Source organism: Pteropus vampyrus, unplaced genomic scaffold, assembly GCF_000151845.1.
Source record: "Pteropus vampyrus isolate Shadow unplaced genomic scaffold, Pvam_2.0 Scaffold56, whole genome shotgun sequence".
NCBI classification, from domain to species: domain Eukaryota; kingdom Metazoa; phylum Chordata; class Mammalia; order Chiroptera; family Pteropodidae; genus Pteropus; species Pteropus vampyrus.
This window is the reverse complement of record NW_011888837.1, coordinates 5,473,363-5,491,582: the sequence shown is the minus strand read 5'-3', so window position 1 is coordinate 5,491,582 and position 18,220 is coordinate 5,473,363.

Below are 18,220 nucleotides of genomic sequence, written 5' to 3'. Positions count from 1 at the left end.
TTTACCTTGGAAGAACTAGAACCGTGGCAGGGGATGCCTGCAGGAGGAGGTGTCACAAATGGAGGAGCTATCTTTGGGGGGCTGAGATCATAGAGAAGACCTAGAGACAGCTGGAAATGCTACCTGTAGCAGTAAGGGAAAGAAATACCATAGCTTTCCCTCATATCGTCTCGCCAGTTTTCCACCATGCCTCTCTTTGGCTGAACCTAACCAGAGGTAACCGGCAAAGAAGCCTGGAAAATGTTGCTTCCTATGGTACATTCAGAATACAGGAATGGTAGAGGATGTGTGGAGAAGCAAGCAAATAATTAGCACACACTGTTGTTTCTACGACTCAGCGTTCGTTCTTGTCCTTCCCTGTTCGACTCTTCTCGTGCTTCTAAACAGTTTCTTTTTAAGCACTTTATTTACATCATCTTTTTTTATTGTGATAAAAAACATAATATTACTGTCTTAACCATTTTTAAGTATTCAGTTCCCATTGGGTCAGTTGTGTTAAGTATATGCACATTGTTGCGTAACAGATTTCTTCAACTTTTTCATCTTGCAAAACTAAAACTCTGTATCCATTGAACAACTCACCGTTTCCCTTCCCCCCGACCACTGCTACTGCTATTCTTTCTGTTCCTATGAATTTGACTACTTTAGATACCTTATATGAGTGGAATATGTTATTGTCTTTTTATAACTGGCTTATTTCACTTAACATAGCATCATCAAGGTTCACTTATGCTGTAGCTTGTGTCAGAATTTCCTTACTTTTGAAGGCTGACAAATATTTCATTGTATGTATAGACCACATTTTGCTTATCCATGCCTCCATCGATGGACACGGATTGCTTCCACATTTTAGCTATTGTGAATAATGTTACTATGGACATGAGTATACAAATATCTCTTTGAGACCTTGCTTTCAATTCTTTGGGGTCTATACCCAGGAGTGGAATTGCTGAATTGTATGACAATTCTATTTTTAATTTTTGAGGAACCACCATACGATTGTCAACAGTGGTAATACTATTTTATATTCCCACCAGCAGGCACAAGGTTTCAGTTTCTCCACATCCTTATCAACTCTTGTTATTTTCTTCTGTTATTTATTTATTTGATAATAGCAATCATAAAGGGTGTGAGGTGGTAGTACTGAAGAGGAATTTTCATTCAAAAGGCTAATCAGCTCTCTGTTCTGCTTCTGTAAATATGCTTGCTACATGGGCCATACTTGAAATTGACTAAAGACTCACCTTCCCTTTTGTTCAATCTGTCTAAGCAACAAATATAATTGTACCCCCTAGCAACTCCTGCCGCTTTGTAATGGTCTGAGGACAAACTAACCAATCAGCCCATGCCAAAAAGGGTCCACATAAGGAATGTTGCAACTGAGCTCAGGGCCCAGATCTTCAGAGCACTAGCTCTTCTGGGACTGCTGGCATAATAAACCTGAGTTCTCCAACTCTCCGAGTGCTGCTTGGTTTCTCGATGGTCTGATTTTGGACCTTTTCTGCAACAGTATTTCATTATAGTTTTGATCTGCATTTTCCTGGTTATTAGTGATCTTGAACATCTTTTCATCAGCTTATTGGCCATTTATGTATCTTTGGAGAAATGTCTATTCAAGTTCTTTGCCTATTTTAGACTGAATTGTTTCTTGTTGATGTTACTGAGTTTTAGGAGTTCTCTATATATCCTGGTATGAATCCCTTATCAGATAATATGATTTGCAAGTATTTTCTCTCATTCCATGGATTGCCTTTTTATTCTGTTGACAGTGTCCTCTGATGCATAAAAGTTTTTCATTTTGATGAAGTCCAATTTGTCTATTTTTGCTTTTGTTTCCTGTGCCTTTGGTGTCATATCTAAGAAATCATTGCCAAATTCAGTGTTGTGAAGCTTTTGTCTTATGTTTTCTTCTAAAAGTTATAGAGTTTTAGATCTTACATTTAGGTCTCTGATCCATTTTGAGTTAATTTTTGTATATGATTTTATATTTGTTAGGTAAAGGTCCAGCTTTATTCTTTTGCATTGGATATGCAGTTTCCCTAGCACTATTTGTTGAAAAGTAGTTCTTTCCCCCATTGAATGGTCTTTATGCTCTTATCAAAAATCATTTGTCCGTATATGTGAGGGTTCATTTATGGGGTCTTTTTTCTGTTCCATTGGCCTATATGTCTATCGTTATGCCAGTACCATAGTGTTTTGATTATTGCAGCTTTGTAGTAAGTTTTGAAATCAAGAAGCATAAGACCTCCAGCTTTTTTACCCCCAAGATTGTTTTGGCTATTTGGGGTCCTTTGAAATTCCATATAAATTTTAGGATGAGTTTTTCTATTTCTGCATTTTTGTTGGGATTGTATTGGATCTATAGATCACTCTGGGTAGTATGGACATTTTAATATTAAGTCTCCTAATCTATGAACATAGAACATCTTTTCATTTATTTATGCCTTTAATTTCTTTCAGCATTGTTTTGTAGTTTCATTGTATAAATCTTGCACCTCTTTAGTTAAGTAAGTTCCTATTTTATTTCTTTATATGCTATTGTAAATGAAATTATTTTTATTATTTTCTTTTCAGATTGTTCCTTGTGAGTATAGAGATGCAACTTACTTTTGTGTGTTGATTTTGTATCCTGTTACTTTGCTAAATTTATTTATTAGTTCTAAAAGTTTTTTTGTGAAATCTTAAGAGTTTTCTACATATAAGATTATTATCTACGGTTTTACTTCCTCTTTCCAATTTAGATGCCTTTTATTTATTTCTTTTTCTTCTTCTTCTTCTTTTTTTTTTTTTTTTTTGCAGGGGGAGGGGGACTAATTTCCTGGCTAGAACTTCTGTTACTGTGTTGAATAGAAGAGGTGAAAGTAGGCATCCTCCCCTTATTCCTGATCTTAAAAGCTGTCAGTATTTTACCATTGAATAGGATATTCACTGTGTGTTTCTCATATGGCTTATATTATGTTGAAGCAGTTTCCTTCTATTCCTAGTTTGTTGAGTTTTTCTTACCATGAAAAGGTGTTGGATTTTGTCAAATGCTTTTTCTGCGTCGATTGATCATGTGAGTTTTTTTTTTTCTTCATTCTATTAATGTGGGTATGCCCTTAGTAGATTTTTGTATGATGAATCATCCTTGCATCTCAGGGGTTTTCTCTTTTGGGAGACTTTTTATTACTGATTCAATCTCCTTACTAGTTATAGGTCTATTCAGATTTTCTGTTTCTTTGTGTTTTAGTCTTGGTAGCTTTTATGTTTCTCAGAATTTATCTATTTCATCTAGGGTATCCAATTTATTGGCATACAGTTGGTCATAGTACTCTCCTATAATCCTTTTATTTCTGTAGAATCAGCAGTAATGTCTTCACTTACTTTTCTGGGTATAGTAATTTGAGTCTTTTTTTTTTTTTCCCTTAGTTCATCTAGCTAAATGTTTGTTGATATGGTTGATCTTTTCAAAGAATCAACTTTTGGTTTCATTAATCTTTATTTTCTTTCTGTTCTCTATTTCACTTATCTCTTCTCTAATCTTTATTTCCTTCCTTTTGCTAACTTTGGGCTTAGTTAATTCTTTTTCTAGTTCTTTAAGTTGTAAAGTTAGGTGGTTGGTTGAGGGTTTGTTTTGTTTTGTTTTGTTTTTTTAGTGCAAGCATTATAGATATAAATTCCCCCTTTAGTACTGCTTTTGCTGCATCCTATTAGTTTGGGTATGTTATATTTTCCTTTTTCATTTATCTCTAAGTATTTTCTAATGTCCCTTGTGATTTCTTCTTTGATCCATTGGTGGTTAAAATGTATTGTTTAATTTCCACATATTTGTGAAATTTCAGGTTTTACTTCTTTCATTTCTGAGTTAATCCTGTTATGATCAGAGAAGATACTTTGTATGACATCTGTATTGGCCCACTGCCTTCTTGCCTCCAAAATTTCTGATTATCTGTTGATAACCTTATTAAGGATCCCTTGTGTGTGTGATGAATTGCTTCTCTCTGTTTCAAGATTCTCTCTTTGTCTTTTGAAAGTCTGATTATAATGTGCTTCAGTTTGGGTCTTTTTGAGTTCATCTTTTTCAGAGTTCATTGATCTTCTTGGGTGTTTATATTTATGTCTTTCTTCAAATTTGGGAAGTTCTCTCTACCTCTTTCTCTCTTTCCTCTTCTCTTTCTGGGACTCCCACAATGCATATATGGACCCACAGGTCTCTTAGGCTCTGTTCATGTTTCTTCAGTCTTCTTTCTTTCTGTTCCTCAGCCCCGATAATTTTCCTCACTCTTTTTCCTGCCTGTTCAAATATGCCTTTAAATATCTCTAGTTAATTTTTCATTTGTTATTGTACTTTTTAGCTTTAGAATTTCTGTTTTGGTTTTCTATTTATTGAAATTTCCATTTTGATTATAAATCGTTTTCTCTACTTTCTCCATTTCTTCTTTTAGTTCTTTGAGCATCTTTATGACAGTTGTTTTAAAGTCCTTGTCTAGTAGATCTGCTATCAGGTCTTTTTAAGGAACTGCATCTGTTGATTTGTTGTTGTTTTTTTTTTTTCCTTTAAATGGGCCATACTTTCCTATTTCTTTGTATGGCTTGTGAAATTTTTGTTGAAGGAGGATATTTAAATGTAATAATGTGGTAACTTTAGAAATTAGATTGTCCCCCTTTCACAAGGTTTGCTGAGTTTTTGTTAGTTTTGTTTTGATTTTTTTTTTTTTTAAATGTTGTAGGCTGTCTCTCTGCCAAGGATCAGCTTGAAGTGTAAACTTAAGGTCTTAGATCTTTTCTGAGCCTGTACCTTTCCCTGGGCATGCATGGCCACATTCTAACTTTATCTGTAAATGCAGTTGCTTTTGAATGTTTAAGTCTTTAATGTCTGGCTCCCAGAAGGGAGGAAAAAAGAGAAAAGTGAAGAGAGGACAGGACACTGGCCCTTTAAATTCCCTGGAAGTCACTTCAGCCATAGGGAGATGAGCTTGAAACAATGAGAAGGTGTGCAACACCAATGGCTGCCTGCTTCTTTGTCTACATCTTTGTGATCAGAAGGAGCAGTCAGCAGTCAGAGCACTGATAACTCAATTATTTGGAAGACTGGATCCTTTTTCCTCCCCCTGGCTCCTACAAGCTGTGTGCAGGCTGCTCTAGGAACAGGCACACAGCTGTCTGCCATGTGGCTGGGGGTGGGGTAGCTGCTACTATGCTAAACGCTAACTTTGACCAAACTTAATCACAATTTATCTTCTAAGCCTTTCCCCAGGAAGTTGCAATGATCTAACAGACTCCAGAGTTCTAAAATAGTTATATCAGATAACTCTGCCAGTGTAATTGTTGTCTAGGTGGGGAGACAGATTCCTGGTGCTTTTTACTCTGTCATCTTTCCAGAATCCTCCTCTACTTCTAACCATTTTAAACTTCAATACAACCACAATGCTGCTATACAACAGGATGGAACTCTCATTTATACAAATATGCTTCTTTTGCCAATGCATTTCTTAATGCTGTGGTGAAAGGAATGTCTTCTGGACTCTTCAAGGCAAGGATATGATTGGAAGTGGCTAGGCGTTTGCCTAGATCCACTCTGGATCCACTCCAAATTCCCACCTCTAGGATTCTCCAGATTTTTTTTGCCTATGCTATGCTATGCAGTATGTTAACTACTAGCCTTATCGAGCACTTAAAATGATAATTTTTTAAAATATATCAAACAATGAAACAAATTAAAAAAGAAAAAATATTGGACAGAATTCTGCAACTCCTTTGGTATTTATTATCTCTTTTTTGAAGCATGTCCTGCACTCTTTCATCTGGGCTATGTTGGGATAGAACTCGATACAATGATCTGTGGTTAGAATGGGCTTTATAGAGACTAATTATCCTCTTCTACAGCAACTGCCACAAGTGAAGTCATGTAAAGGTTTTTATGCAGGTACAGGTTGATTTTCTCTCTTGGGTGTTAAATTGACAAATTGACAAGAGGAGAACTTTCTGCTCGCTAGGAAAGTACAGAGAGTTGGAAAAAGTTTGCAGCCTCATCTCTGCACAAATATCACCATCCACAGTCTCCTTTCCAGCCAGGGCCTTATATTATCATAAAATACCTGATAGGACTATACATTTAACTAATGTTGCAACTTTGCGACCTATATTATTAAGCCATGTCTGCCTTATGGCTTCAGGGCTATGGAATGTGGCTACATAGCTTAAGGTTTTGTGTTAGAAGTTCAAGGTCTTAGATTTATCTTTTTCTTTGTGTACAGTCTTTAGGGCAATTAGGAGTATCCATATCATGTAATAATTAATCATTATTATAATGGTCAAGTTCATTAGTTACTTAACCAAAGCCTTATCTTCACCCTGTACTATGTCTCAAGAAACCACAGCTTAGAGTTTAAATGATTATGATGCCACTGCATGACGCAACTTATTAGTGTTCATTTCTTGCTTGTAAGGAGGTCTTCATTGCATTCATGGTCAAATAGATAACAACCCAATCCCAGAGTCCTGTGTTGAATATTAGTTTTCTGTGACTATTCTTGGAACCAAGAGCTGTATCAGTAAGGAGCCATTCAGAAAAATAGAAACCACTCTGGATCTCACAAACTAAAGAATTTAGTGCAATATATTGTTTACACAGGTAATGGAAGAACTGGGAAGCAAAATAAGAAGATGTTGAGGCAATTCAGAAATTAAGAAAAGAAGGAAACTGCTATCACCATCTGGGTGGATGAAGTGTAGAGAGGATACATGTTCCTAGCACTCAGAAGCTGAGCCATCTAGTAGGAGCTGGAACCTCTCAGTGGCTATCTTGTGAGATTTGAAATACCTAGGAATCATTATCTCATGGGAACTGGTGTTAGGAGGAAAAAGAGCCACTGCCGGAGATGGCACAAAAGCAGAGTAAGAGAGAGAAATCCCCGGCTTCTTCTCTTTTCCCACTCCCAAGTAATCCAGCAAGTCTTCCCATTTGCCAAAACTACTCAGTAGCCACTAGTCAAGGGGCCCTAGGAAATGTAGGCCCTGAGATACAGGCAAAACTAGAGAAAGTTGACAATGAATCTGAGAGCAAGCAGGCAAATGAAGAGCACAAGAGATATATCTCTTTTTTTGTAATTATGTACACACTTGGTGCTGTGGGTGGATTCATAGAGATAATATGGTACAGACCCTGTTTCAGAAAAGCTTGCAAATATATAAATATATCTATATGTCATTAGTAGTAACAGCATGAATGTCAGACAAATCTTACATAATCCTAGCATTATTTCCTGGTAGGGCTACCTACATAATTTTTATATATAGAAGAAATCGTCATAGATATCATCTTATGAGAGGTATGAAATTACTTAAAGTAGAAAACTTGCAAATAAGATTCTACCTAAGTACTTCCTTATTTTGACTACTTTATTCAAAATTTAGCTGTTAGTTGAGAAAGAAAACCCAAAGAACAACATATACCTTACCTCCTATAAGCTTGACTTTCTTTAGTGATTTGCAGCTACATAGCCAAGATGATTTGTTTAAGTTAGGTAGACCACAAATGATGTGCGAAAATGAGAAACTAAACATGGGAGAGAGAATAGTGTGGAGAATATTGCTTTAAAATGTTTATTTCCATGGAAACTTTAATCTTTATTTTTAATATTTCCACATCTATAAAAAGTTCTATGGGGAAAAAAGGGAACCCCCTTCTTCTATTTAACAGTCTTATTCTAAGCTGCAAATATTGCCCAACTTTTTGCTTATGCCCTTAATAGTTTGTGAACTGTACCTACCAAAATTCATAAATATTTTGAAAGTTTGGCAAATTTACATCCTATATCAAGCTTTGAAAAAACAAACAAACAAAATGATTTTATATTTTGAAAGTATGAATTTTCTCTACCCTGTGATCAGGAAGTTAGATTCAGGCATTGACCCAATGATTCATGGAACATGTTTCATTTTTTTTTTCTCAGTGGAAGAGGGAAAGATTTGTTAGAGAGGCTAACAAACATGAGAATGTGCTACTTCTTTTAACCTTCCAGATTGGGTTTCTCCTTAACACAACTGGCCTAGCAGTTGTTTCTGAAGTGTCTTGAATGCTATACACAGGACTAGGCTGTCATTTTTACATGGGAATGCCTTCCATTAGAACTAAGGTAATCTTTGGTAATCACCATAAACTTTTGACTTTACAAACTCACCGCTTACAAACCATGTGACATTGAATACAGGATTCAGTGTGAAAAAGGCAAATTATGAATATTCTATCCTGATGCAGGCCAGCTCGTAGGCATACTTAAAAAACAGGCATAGAGTCATTAGGAAATGTGTAGGATAAGTTAAGGAAGTGAGAGGATACCAAAAGCTATGTTCTTGTTGCAACTTTCTATTTCTGGGGGTGGAGCAGCATTTTTAAACTTTGCACAGTGCCTTCAATAAAGGTTTATTAAATGGATTAATTGAAGAAGACTTTGAAATATGACAGCTATTTAAATATTTAAAAATTGTTATCGTATGGTAGAGAAATTAGTGACCGAGCCTCTCTTTATTTAACAACTGGGATTTTTTTCTTAGTTTTCCTCTCCTTAAAGACACACAGGACAATAAATTAACCAAGTGTAGGGATTCGTTACAGTGGAAAACTTATCAAAGAATTAATTAAACCTTGTACCTCTCTTCTATATACTTCCTCTTCCAAATCCAAGCCACAATCAATTGGCTTTGATATTGGCCTATACTGACCCTCTCTTTTTCTCCAATGGTATGTATGGGAATCCCCGAGATCTGATTTCATTCTGAATACAAATGGAATGACTGGAAATGGCTTTTTGTCTGTCAGGGCTGAACTGTGTTTTAACCACCTGCTATCTAAATATGTATTAAAGTAGCTTCTCCAAGTAGATGCCATTGTCTACCCATGGAAATACTCAGCTGTTGGGAGGGACAAGTGTTATGTCATTTGGGCTCTCAGTATCACTTGTCCTAGCCTGAAAACAAATGCCGGAGAGAGAAATAAGAAATTCTCTCAGGATATGTGCCAAAGGCCTGAGAGTGCTTTATACTGTAGTTTTAAAAAATCAGGTATAATATTTATTTGCCCATTTGCCAGAATTAAGCAATTACTATTAAAAATTTCTATCTTGTCTGTCTGAAACTGCGGTGGTGGGACTGTCATCTTCTAATGCAATTGTGTACTCACGGGCAGCCCGTTCTTCTCTAGTAACAGCGCCCTGTGTCTTTTCACAGAACGAGGAGGAGAGTCTCGGTGAAAAGATGAAATGAGAGAAGTGTTTGTTCTGCTTTTCTGCTCCCCTCCTCTGTGACTCAGGTGCCGAGAAGAGGGGCTGGAATGACTTTGAGACAAAAGAGAGAAAAAGAAGGAAAGAAATGAAAGGTCTGATTTTTCTATGGTGGTGGTGTTGAAGAATTAGTGGTAGAAAAAAGAGTTCCAGAAATTGGTGGAAGCAATCAAAATGATTTATCCCACCTGTCAGCTGTGGGTTTATACTGGTTAACAAGTTGTACCTACAGCACAGCTGTTGTATTTGCATTGATTTCTTGTTACTATGAAAAGTAAAAGTGTTTTTTAAAGTAATAGAAGTTCTCTTTTTATGCTTTTAAGAATATATGTGCAGGACAAAATGATGAGATGAAAATGTATCAAAATGATTATTACTTTTTAATTCATTTTTGTATCCTACTTCTTTTCCACTTAACACTGTAACTTAAGCAATTTCCGGGTTAGTAAATATACTTTGAAACCACAGATTATTACAAAGCCATTCAAAATCCTTTAGTTTTGTTCTCATAGGGCTGGTTTATAGTTAATAAATATATAAATTGCTTCTAATATTTTGCTATTATATATCAATGAAACTAACATAAATGTACCAAAATTTTTTCTTTTCAATATCAAAACTTATTTTGCTGACACTTAGAATGAGTGATGTTGCAGAGGAGTATTAAGCTATTATGTGGCTTAGACCTAGACATATACGGGAGCTTGAGTTTCTATTCCACCTCCACTGTTAAAACCCAGAGAGCCAGGGGTTAAACTAGCAGATGGCGCTGCTGCCCATGATGCTGCAGACTGAGCATCCTAGGAATTTAAAGACGTGCTTAAACAGGGTTAATACAGGGCCTTTGGGAAGACAGCTGATCTGTGGCAGAATTATAGTTCAGAAGGTTAGCCACATTTCTCTGAAAACAGAGGACACATGATAGTCAGGATCAGTAAAAGCCATTTAGGGAAGGGAAAAAGCAGAGAGTTTCTATTTAGGGGGCAACTGAACAAACGGGTAGATGGTGCTAGGGTAAAACAGAGTAACTACCAAATACGGTGGGGATGGGGAAGTGAAAGAAAACAGACAGGGGTGGCAGAGCACTGCCCACAGCCTCTACTCTCAAGACGTGAATAGAGACCATGCCTCCAGCCCATTTCCCAGCTTTAAGGTTCATTGTCCTGTTTTCACCAGTATGTGGATCTGAGGTAGGAGAACTTTCATTTTTCCAGCCTATTAGACATTTAACATGGCTAATTCACTCTATAAGAGGATACAGTAGGTTGTTATTAAATTGGAAGAAGATATTAATGTCTTAGAATTAAAATTTTATCAAGGACAAGTGGCCAACATCTATTGCAGCCCAAATTTTGCAAATTCCTTGAGGATTTATTCTTTATGGAGCACTGTGATAGATGCTATAGGGGTTTGCAGTAATAACAATAAAGACAGTCTAATCTTTCAGATAGTTTATTATATAATATAAGGATGGTAGACAGAGGAATTATATCCACCAGTGATTGTGATACAGGGGAACTGAGAAAACTAGTACAAAGAAAGTGGTAGGAGGTTCAGAAGTGAGAGAGAGAAAGATCAGTGAAGAAGACTGAATTTTTATGAAGGATGTGGGAAAATATGAACAAAGATGTAGGAGTGCCTTACAAGTGGAATAAGTCAACCTATTCTCAACTTCAATTTCTGGCATAAAATAGTGTTCAATAAATATATTTTAATATTTGGGGACCCAATTTTTATATGACCTACAAAATGATAGGAGGAAAAACCACGGTCTTTAATGCTAAATAGACTTGAGTTCAAATTTCAATCCATTTCATACCTGTGTGACCTTGAATAAATTGCTCAATCTCTCTGAGGATTTTCTTATCTATAAAAATGAAGAATATAAGAATGGACTTCACAAAGTTGTTGTAAAAATTTGATAGAAAAATGCCTTAATACACTTGCCTGGTAAGGGCTAGTATTCTGCTTTCCTTACCTTCACATCTTTAAGGCATCCTCATCTTGATCAAGTCTCTGTAGCCACTTGCTGCCTCATTGATAACACCAGAGGGCGACATTTTCCCATTCTTATATCAAAGGCTACCAGGAGTGACAGTCTTCTTTGTGGACAGGATTTTTCTAAATGCCTCAGCATGGGAAGATACAGAAACTCTATACTCCAGAACATGAATAGGGAAGTAAGAGAGAAACCATAGAAAGACTTTGGAGCAGCTACTGTGTCCCTCTGTGGGCAACAGCTGTGTATGAAGATGCCATTGGAAAGCACCATTCCAGCCATCTATTTCTACCAGATGGGTTGGGAGAACTTCTGGTACAATATAGTAACAAAACCTTAGATTGGGCATCTAAACGACCTCTGCTTGATTACTACTAGAAAACCATTGTGCTTATATGATATCTCCAAAAAGACTGCTGGAATTTGTTTGCGAGAGAATCAAAACTACAGTGAGCATGCATTCCAGTTTGCCTGGGACAGTTCTGGTTTATGCCTGGCATAAATTTTTTAAAATTTTATTATTAGTTTCAAGAGTATAGTACATTGGTTAGAATTTTATATAGTTTATAAAACGATCCCCCTGATTACTTTCTCTCTGCTGGCTCTTCACCTAGCCATTACATTAATGCTAACTGCATTCCCTATGCTGTGCTCACCAAACCGGTGACCATCTATCGACTACTAATTTGTACTTCTTTAACCCTTCACCCCTTTTTCCCAGCCCCCCTACTCCCTCCCCTCTGGCTATCACCAGATTGTCCTCTACATTTGTATGTTTTTGATTAGTTTATTCTTTTTATTCTTTAGACCCCACATATAAATTAAATCATATGGTAATTATTTTTCTCTGTCTGACTTATTTCACTCGGCATAATAACCTCTAGGTCCATCCATGTCATTGCAAATAGTAGGATTTCAATTTTTTGATGGCTGAATAATATTCCATTGTATATGTGAACCATAACTTCTTTATCAAATCGTCTGTTGATGGGTAAATGCCACAATTTACATCTTGGCTATTGTAACTTGTGCTTCCATGAATATTGGGGTGAATAGATCTTTACAAATTATTGTTTGGATTTTCTTTGGGTAAATACCCAGATGTGCAATTGCTGAGTCAAAAGGTATATCCATTTTTAATTTTTTTGAGAAACTCCCAGGTTGTTTTTCTTACTGGCTGTAATCTCACCAATTTGCAATCCCACCAACAGTATATGAGGGTTCTCTCACCAAAACTTGTTGTTCCTTGATTTATTGATGATAGCCATTCTTACAGGTGTGAAGTGATATCTCAATGTGATTTTAATTTGCATTTCTCAGATAGTTAGCGACCTTGAGCATCTTTTCATATGTCTATTAGCCGTCTGTATTTACTCTTTGGAGAAATGTCTATTCAGGTCTTCTACCCATTTTTTAATGGGACTTCTGGTACAATATAGCAATGAAACCTTAGATTGGACATCGTATTTTTGTTGTTGAGTTGTATGAGTTCTTTATATATTTTGGATATTAAATTCTCTTCTCAGATGTATCATAAGCGAGTATATTCTCCCCATCAGCTGTCTTTTTTGTTTTGTTGATGATTTCTTTTGCTGTGCAAAAGCTTTTTAGTTTGATGTAGTTCCATATGTTTATTTTTCTTTTGTTTCCCTTGCCTGAGGAGATATGTCTGAAAAGAAATTACTAGTAGCAATATCAGAGAGATTACTGCCTATATTTTTTTCTAGAGTTTTATGGTTTCAGATCTTACATTTAAGTCTTTAATCCATTTTGAATCTATTCTTATATACAGTGTAAGAAGGTGGTCCAGTTTCTTTCTTTCTTTTTTTTTCCTGCATGTATCTGTCCAATTTTCCCAACACGATTTATTGAAGAGACTGTCTTTACCCCATTGTATAATCTTGCCTCCTTTGTCATATATTAAGTGAGAGTATAGGCATGGATTTATCTCTGGGCTCTCTATTCTGTTCCATTGATCAATGTGTCTGTTTCTATTACCATGCTGTTTTGATTACTGCAGACTTGTAGTATAGTTTGATATCAGATAATGTGATACTTCCAACTTTGTTCTTTCTCAAGATTGTCATGGCTATTTGGGGTCTTTATAAATTTTAGGATTATTTGTTCTAGCTCTCTGAAAAATGTAATTGGTATTTTGATAGGAATTGCATTGAATTTGTAGATTGCTTTGGGTAGTATGGCCATTTTCATGATATTGATTCTTCCTACCCAAGAGCACGGTATGTACTTTCATTTATTTGTATCTTCTTCAATTTCTTTTTTCAATGACTTATAATTTTCTGAGAACAGGTCTTTTACCTCCTTGGCTAATTTGATTCACAGGTAATTTATTGCTTTGATGCAATTGTAAATGGGATTGCTTTCTTAATTTCTTCTTCCGAAAGTTCATCTTTGGTGTATAAAAATGCCATTGACTTCTGAATATTTATTTTGTATCCTGCTACTTTACTGAATTCATCGATCAATTCTAAAAATTTTTTTGTGGAATCTTTAGGGTTCTCTATAGTATCATGTCATCTGCAAATAATACGAATTTTACTTCCACTTTTCCAATTCGGATACCATTTATTTCTCTTGTCTTATTGCTGTTTCTAAGACTTCCAGTACAGTGTTGAAGAGGAGTGGTGAAAGTGGGCATCCTTGTCTTGCTCCTGAGTCTAAGGAAAATGCTTTTAGCCTTTCCCCATTGAGTATGATGTTAGCTGTAGGTTTGTCATATATGGCCTTTGTTATATTGAGGTATTTTCCTCTATTCTCACTTTGCTGAGAGTTTTTATCATAAATGGATGCTAGATTTTGTCAAGTGCTTTTTCTGCATCTATTGATATGACATATCATTTTTATTTTTTTGATTTGTTAATGTAGTGTATCACATTAATTGATTTGCATATATTGTATCAACCTTGCATCCCAGGATAAATCCAACTTGATCATGATGTATGATATTTTCAATGTATTGCTTAATTCAGGTTGCTAATATTTTGTTGAGGGTTTTTACCTCAGTGTTTATAAGAGATATTAGCCATTAGTTTTCTTTTTTTGTAATGTCTTTATCTGGTTTTGGAATTAAGGTAATAGTGGCCTCATAAAAGGAGTTAGAGAGCCTTCCCTCTTCTTGAATTTTTTTGAAATAGTTTGAGAAGAATAAGCGTTAATTCTTCTTTGGTAAAATTCACCTATAAGAGGCATCTTGTCCAGGACTTTGTTTTTTGGGAGGTGTTTGATCACTGATTCAATTTCATTGGTAGTAATCTGTCAGTTCAGATTTTTGGTTTCTTCTTGACTCAGTCTTGGGAGATTGTATGTTTCTAAGAATGTATTCAATTCTTTCAGATTGCTCAATTTTTGGTGTATAATTGCTTGTAGCATTTTCTAATGATTCTTTGCATTTCTGTGGACTTTAGTTATTTCTTCTCTTTCATTTCTGGTATTATTTATTTGAGTCCTCTCTCTTTTTTCCTTGATGAGTCTGGTTAAAGGTTTGCCAATTTTGTGTATCCTTTCAAAGAACTAGCTCTTGGTTTCATTATTTCTTTTGTATTGTTTTTCTAGACTATTTTATTTCTGCTCTGATCTTTATTTCCTTCCATCTATTCACTTGGGCCTTTGCTGTTCTTTTTCTAGTTCTTTTAAGTGTAAGGTTAGATTATTTATTTGAGCTTTTTCTTGTTTCTTGAGGTAGGCCTTTGTTGCTATGAATTTCCCTCTTAGGACTGCTTTTACTGTGTCCCATAAATTTTGAGTCATTGTATTTTAATTTTCATTTGTCTCTAAGTATCTTTTGATTTCTTCCTTGATCTCATTGTTAGCCTATTCATTGCTTAATAGCATGTTATTTAGCCTCCATATGTTTGTGCATTTTCCATTTTTTTTCTTTCAGTTTATATCCAGTTTCATACCATTGTGATCAGAGAAGACAGTTGATGTGATTTCAGTCTTCTTAAATTTATTGAGACTTGTTTTGTGTCCTAACATGTGGTCTATCCTAGAAAATGTTCCATGTGCACTTGAGAAGAATGTATATTTTGCTGCTTTTCAGTGAAATGTTCTAAAAATATCTATTAAATCCATCTGGTCTAGTGTGTCTTTTAGGTCTATGTTTCCTTGTTGATTTTTTTGTCTAGAATATCTGTCCATTGGTGTCAGTAGGGTATAAAATTTCCTACTATGAGTGTATTACTGTTGGTCTCTCCTTTTATGTCAATCAATAATTGCTTTATGTATATAGGTGCTCCTATGTTGGGTGTGTATATGTTTACTAGGGTTATGTCCTCTTGATTTATTGATCTCTTTATCATTATGTAATCCCCTTCTTTTTCTCTTATTACAGATTTTGTTTTAAAGCTATAATAAGAGACAAAGCTATTTTGTCTGATATAAGTATTGTTACCCCTGTTTTTTTTTTAAATTTCCATTTGCATGAAATATCTTTTTTCATCCCTTTACTTTCAGTCTGTGAGTGTCATTTGATCTGAAATGGGTCTTCTGTAGACAGCATATGCATGGATCTTGTTTTCTTATGCATTCGACTACCCTATGTCTTTTGATTGGAGCATTTAATCTATTTACATTTAAAATGATTATTGATAGGTACATAGTTACTGCCGTTTTATTACTTCTATTTTTTAAATTAAGTTTATTGGGGTAACATTGGTTAATACAATTATATAATTTTCAAGTGTACATTATCATTTGATATCTGTATATTCTATTGTGTGTTCACCACCCAAAGTCCAGTTTCCTTCAGCTAACATATATATGATCCCCTTTACCCACTTCACCCTCCCCCTACCTCCCTATATTTGACCCCCTTTACCCATCTACCTCCCCCCTCCACCAATCCCCTACCCTCTAGTCTCTGTTTGTTTGCCCTGTTCATTTGTTGCTTTTAGGTTTATATCCCACATATAAGTGATATCATGTGATTTTCAACTTTTTCTGTCTGGCTTATTTTGCTCAGCATGATTATCTCGAGGTCTATCCATGTTCTCACAAATGGCAGTATTTCATCTCTTCTTATGGCTGAGGAATATTCTATTGTATATATGTACCACAACTTCTTTAGCCAGTCATCTGTCATAAGACACTTCGGTTGCTTCCATGTCCTGGCCACTGTGAGTAATGCTGCTATGAACATCAGTATGCAAATATCTTTTCAGATATGGGTTTTCAAGTCTTTGGGGTAAATACTCCATAGAGGGATTGCTGGATCATATGGTAGATTAATTCTTAGTTTTTTGAGGAACCTCTATACTGTTTTCCATAGTGGTTGTACCAATTTGCAGTCTTACCAGCAGTGTATGAGGATTCCTTTTTCTCTACATCCTCTCCAGCATTTGTTATTACTTGTCCTGTTGATTATAGCTATTTTATCAGGTGTGAGATGGTATCTCATTGCGGTTTTGATTTGGATTTCCCTAATAGCTAGAGATGTTGAGCACCTTTTCACATATTTGTTGAATGGCCACTCTATTTAGAACATTAGGAGGGATACTCACTAATAGAGTAGAACTGACCTAGCAAAAGTTCTCAGGTCTGTAAGACTGTGCATGGACTTTGGAGTCAAAAAGTGGCAGATATACCTGGGTTAACATCCCTGCCTTGTTTGTATGTGCTTGACAAGTTATTTAACTTTTCTAAGTCTCATTTTCCTGATATATAGATTAGATATTAACAGGACATATATAATGCATATACCAGTTAAGCCTCCTAATTTAAAGTGATTACCAGAATCTCTGGCACATAGCAAAAAATGTAGCTATCGCTGGTTTTTATTTTTAAGATTCACTCTAAGATTCAGGCTGTCCCCTTATTCGTCTTGGTTAAAGAGGAGGTAAAGAAATTGAAGACCAAAATAAAACGAATTGCTCGAAGTCGTGAGACAGTTATTGAGTTGCTCAATGTCAGAGCCAAAACGAGCACCAATTTCTCAGAACACCCTGTCAGATGCACCAAGGTGGTTACTGTTTCTGTGATTATTCTGTGTTAAAGATGTGAATCTGTTTCTCTCCTGAAGCCTTTTGCAAATACTGGAAACAACATAATTCTGGAGCTTAGAGGACAATAGACATTTGATAATTGTATTTTTCTTTTCATTTTATTGCAAAATGTTTCAAACATGAATAAAAATAGAGACTCTTGTAATGAACACCAGTGTATGGACCTCTATCAAATCCTAACGTTATGCTATATGTGCTCAATCCTTTTTACAAAGAAATTAAATATCATAAATTAAGACCTCTTGTGTACCCCTCCTTTATACGAACCTCTTTCTTTGTTTGTAATATAGTATTATATAACAGTTTTTTAAATAAAATTTTTATTTTATACATGGGATACAATATTATATTAGTTTCAGGTATACAGCATAGTGATTAGAAACCTATATAACTCACAAAGTGATCTCCCCAATAAATATAGTACCCCTCAGATCCCATACATATTTATTACAATATTATTGACTATTTCCCTTATGATATACTTCATATCTCCATAACTATTTTGTACTTCTTAATCATTTCCCCTTTTTCACAGACCCCCGCTCCCCAGCCTCTCTCTCTCCCATCTGGTGATCATCAAAATATTATCTGTATCTATGAGTTTGTTTTTGTTTTCTGTTGTTGTTTATACTTTAGATTCCACATATAAGTGAAATCATATAGCATTTGCCTTCCTCTATCTGACTAAGTCCATTCAGCACAATACCTGCTAGGTCCATCATGCAGTATCTTTTTCTATCCTTTTACTCTTAGTCTTTGTATGTCTTTTAATCTGAAACGAGTCTCTTGCAGGAAGCATATTTAAGGGTTTTGTTTTCTTATTCATTCAGCCACCGTATCTTTTGATTGGAGCCCTTAATTCTTTTTCATTTGAAGAACTTGTTGATAAACATGTAGTTATTGTCATTCTTTATTCACATTTTTGATACATATTTTTTCTT